Source organism: Varroa destructor, unplaced genomic scaffold, assembly GCF_002443255.2.
Source record: "Varroa destructor unplaced genomic scaffold, Vdes_3.0 BEIS01000004.1, whole genome shotgun sequence".
Taxonomy (NCBI): Eukaryota; Metazoa; Arthropoda; class Arachnida; order Mesostigmata; family Varroidae; genus Varroa; species Varroa destructor.
Window position 1 is genome coordinate 2,988,838 of NW_019211457.1, and position 5,118 is coordinate 2,993,955.

Consider the following 5,118-nt stretch of genomic DNA (forward strand, 5'->3'; position numbering starts at 1 on the left):
AAAATTTTATCTAAACAAGACGTTAACATAAACCCGTAGTTGGAATAAAAAAGTAAAGTTAAGAGGATTTTCATCCTGAACAATTAATAATTGCTGCATCAGTGTCCTGTTGAGACATTCTGCCTTTTGCGATCTAGGCGATTCGTGGGTCAGAGTTACACGGGCGTAGGCGATTTTAGATATCAACGAGTTGAGCGCTCCCAGGCAGGGTAATAGAAAATATAACTACCCGATATAATTACTTGGGAAGCAATGACAGCCAAACCTTGATAGGGTTTTGCCTACTTGAAGGTACTTTTTGAGCGGCTAAATTTTTGTACACGTCAAGACCTATAGTTCCGTTTTTCTGAATCACAAATAGGGGTGCACAGCGCGTTATAGAGTAGTTGGTTCGCCCGTCTGCGTAGCGGACGTTCGAGCAGAGGCCCGTCCTCGAGCAAATAGTCCATTATGCCAATTTGCTTGAGTCATAATTTGAATTGAACAATTTGCTTTTTGGTCGGTTGTGGCGTCGAGAGTTGGGCGAAATAATATTTACGCGTCCCGTACGACAAGTAGTAGTCGTTTTGGATTTCAAAAACACCTGCGGCTGTCTCTCATAATAAACACGAATTTTTAGACGATCGTTTACTACACATTTGCGCGTAGAACTAGCACAATCCTTGGCAAAAAAAAAGCCTACCTGTAATATTAGTTAGCTAACTGCAATAGGGACCCGCACCTGAATACCAGAGATCTTTTCCTTGTCTATCTCTTTGTTCCAAAGAGATCTTGGCGGATGTCGGTCGTTATCCAGCTTCAAAACCTTAGCTCCCGAAATACACTGATTGGAACAACGTTTTGAAGTAGAAGGAAATCGACTCGATAGCTATGTGTTGCGCTAATTAGCGATCGAAGCTGCCTTTTACACATTCTAAGTAAGTACTGTGTACTACTGTCAATGTGTGAGTGGACCCCGATTGATTTTACTCGAGAAAAAAGCATGCGTAAAAGAAAAAATGTATTCTAATATTGAAAATCAACAATCAGTGGCCCAGTTTTTGTTCGTCGAAAACCACACCACCACAGGAATTCATCGAGGATTAGGTAATGAAGACATTAAGCAAGAAAGCTTCAAGCGAGAGTGCAGCACATAGACACTGAAAACATGTCAGTAACAGGGATTTCGGCGTTGAAGACGACAAGGAATCTAAAAGTTCCATCGGCATTTCACATCCAACGTGCTACAGAAATATAGCCTAAATACAGGAAATGCGGATTTGTTTCTTTTTATTTTAGGCCTATTGGATGCGCGTATAATGTATTCCACGTGCAATTTGTAGAATTTTCGTCATAGAGCATACGGCTTTCATACAGAGGCACAGTTCAGTCTCTACCGCCATCCAAAGCAAAAGCCAACAGATGACGTCGCCCTGGAGTTCAGTCGTAATGTCGAATAGGTTTGCACGATAAATGATGACAGTGCATCAGGGGCTTTGCTACTATGGGATATTAGCTAAAAATGAAACAACAAATGCAGTCCGCTATCTCGAGTTCCTCAAGAATCCTATGGATCCATAGATATGGCAATTGAAAGCACGCGGTCTGGTTACCTGGTAGCGACGCCAGTCCTTTCGCCATACCTCACTTACCTCCTGGATTACGCTGAACGTTAGCTTCCACTCGCTCGTCCCTTGATCTGTAATCCAGGTGACGACGGGCTGGTATAAAAAAGCCATAGGTGAACAAGTATATCTCCGTATCGAAGGCCGCGCATCAGAGCGCAGGAATAACTGTGTAAAGAGTAAAATAGAGCATATCTGACACATCTTAAGAAAACCATCATTTTAGATTAGTCAGTTGTAAAGTTATTTAAATTCAACGTCCACCGGATTTACTTGTAACAGCCTAATATTTCTTACGCCATCCAAGAGATTTACTTGACCTGGTTTTTGCAACCGGATTATAATAAATACGCCTGCTACATGCACTCTCCTCGTGATATTTTTGATCCTAAATAAGCACATATTGGTGACACATACCCGGTCCTACATCTCTTTCATGCGGACCAAGTCGAGTCCGATGCCAGCCTTATTATTCCTAGCGTATGACGCAAGTTTAACTCTGAGTATCCACCGGTCCGTACGTATACGATCGTAGTAGCCACACAACGTTTGCGGCTGACAAAAAAAAAGTTAGATATACATGTAGTAATGCAGCAAGGTCATATTGTTCAAAGGTGGAAATGAAAAAAGTTTATGCACCAAGCCGGAAGCGCATAACGGGTATAATCAGCTAGAGCATCCATTTAGAGCAGCAGGGGATTTTCGCTAAGCAAGTTGGAAAGACGTCTGTGTTTTCTTCTAGTTTTCCCAGGTTTTCCTCAGTTCCCGAGTGTAGCCCAAACGCATGCGTATATACGCACAAGATCGCGCTAATTCTTATTACGTGTGCTCAGAGGCAGTTACTTTGATGATATTCTTTAATAGATGCTTGAAATTCTATTACTACTAGATATATTGCATTTTCTCGACCAGCTATTATTTAGCATATGAGTGGGTTGCACATGATAGGTCCTGCCGTCTGATTCGATATCGTAGCATTTGTATGTTCAAATCGCTGACGGCGGCGAAACGTCCGCTGTTATACTAACGATTAGGCATCTGATCGCTAGTAAAGTAGCGATGCCATTGCAAATGATAGGCTTCAAGTTCTTCCATCTTGCATCTGTACATCGTTGCAGTTGCTAAAATAGCAAGTTTTACATCCGGTTTTACTGTCTTAGTCAAGCATTGCTTTAGACGGCTGGCTGTTACGAGCGCAAAACGAACCGCGTGTACGGTAAGCTCGGTTTCGGACATAGACCACCTCATCTATAAATTTAATAGGAAAACATGTTACCACAGCCCCATGGCCAGAAAGTTATTATGACCACCAATGCTGCTAACATCATCACTCTACAGCCATCAAGTAATTAAGCACCTCCCCGGATTCTTTTGGAAAAACGCTGCAACGAAAACGACACGGGCCTTCCAGGTCAGTGGCGAAAGCAGTTGCAAAACTTCTGACGTTCAAAATGTCTAAATGGCGCTATAAAGAAAGACCAGTGGCACCATTAGCTAGTGCGCGTACAAACCAGTTGGTAAACATTACACCACTTTTGCATTGTCCTTACTATTCAATAGAATGCAGGGGGTTAAATTTTTCACGGCGTACAACATGGGCAGCGTGGGGTACTACAGGGGCATGGGTAGACAGAGGCTGTTGAAGGAAGTAGGCGTCACCCTACATTGAAGCAGGCATAACAGGACAGGTATCAAGTCTCACACGTTTAGCTTAAGCGAGCGATGACTTAACACCCTCGTAATATCTTTGTATTGCACTGTTTTCAACAAAATCCCACGAAACACCAAAAAAGCATACTAAAGCTAGTCTACCCAACATTATTCTTTAGTATTCGACCTGCTTCAGGTAGAAACAGGACCGGTGTGTGTCATAAAACGAATGAAGAGGAGTAGCCGGACTGAAAGCTTAAATAGCCGCTTTCTAGTTTTGGCTTTATCACGCCTATATAAACCTATGTGCTTCGTTAATACTGATGGGCGGTAGACGTTATACAAGAGAGAGACGACTAACTAACAGAATGCCGAGTAGCAAGAGATGCCCATTGTTAGCATCGGCAAGGGCACGAGAACCCCTTTAGTTTATTGTGAAAATGAAACGGAGTTAAAAGGGACAGTGGGAAGGTTGAGACGGATCTACATGTAATCATAAAATAAGGGTCTCCAACTAACGAACGAGTAACATTTGCATAAGCGGCACTAGACAAAGCGTGATTAGTGCTACATGTTTCTTCAACGTCAACCTTATCTCTTTATCGCTTGCAGCTGTAATGGTAGAACAACTTCTTAGGAGACAAATAGAAAATTGGAAAATCATGCATAAAAAATCTAACGACGGGCATTTCTTTTATGTATGATCGCTCATAGGGGAAAACTGCGTACGACGAACGACGTAATTATAAGACTCATCATTTGGTATTGGTAATGAACGCATTGACTTAGATCGTACTAAGGACCAACGGGCAAGATTATCTGTTCCTTGTTCAAATGACCTTGTGAATGAAAATACTGTTGCAGAGTCTGCGTGCGTAGATCTGTTGTTTATCACTTATTAAGCAAAACTATCGAAGAGGTTACTCAAATGATCAAGAGGAAGTGTTGCAGCCAAACACACAGAAATAAGTACGCCCTATTGAGCCTTTCACAACAGTGCGTGTCTCAGACCACCGAAATATCGGCTATCCATAGACTACAGTCAGTCATCAACATTTTCCCGTACAAACATGCTGCGATATGCTAGCACACTTCGAAATTATTGATGCTCCTCCATGCTTTCAGGACGTTTGTGTTTTCCACAAGCGGAGTTCTAAGCATTCGAGGAGCCTGTTCCCCGTTGCAGCACATCGTCCCCACACGTTATTGTGGTCAGTCATTTTGTTTCTGTTTCATCACGAACCTTCACGTCTTGTCGATTTACTCTCGTCCACAAATTTTATTTTCTAGTAAAATCACTACCAAACTGAGTGACAAGAAGCGTGTCTACTCGCATAACATGGTCGGCGCTCAAAATCTTTAGGGGGCTCACGTGACGCGTTAAAGTGAGCCATTGCCCGCGCCGTTACGATGCCCCAAAGCAAACTTTCTCTTGTCAGTAGAAAGGCTTGATAACTATCTGAGCCATTCTTTATCCTTGCCTGTCATTCTGTCTCACTGATCCCAGGCATCTCCACAACAGGACGAGATGATACGCGACCGCCAACTAAAGGTACGAGGAAAAGTCGAGGGTAGTCATTCGAAAGCATTAAACATCGAGAATACGCGCAGACGCATAGCGCTACTTTTGTGTCATAGCGTACAGGCAAATAAGAAAAACTTATGCGAGGATGATCAACATGAGGTGAAAACACGTTTTTTAACGCGCCTTGGGCACAACAACATACCCCCGACGACTGAAATAATGGCATAGAATCCCTGCCATGTTCTTTGTCGCCGAGAAGCAGTTCGCGCTGTGTATATTACATGGCTGTAGAATCTAGCGAGCTGCGATTATTCTTTACAGTATTGTGTTGCATTATAT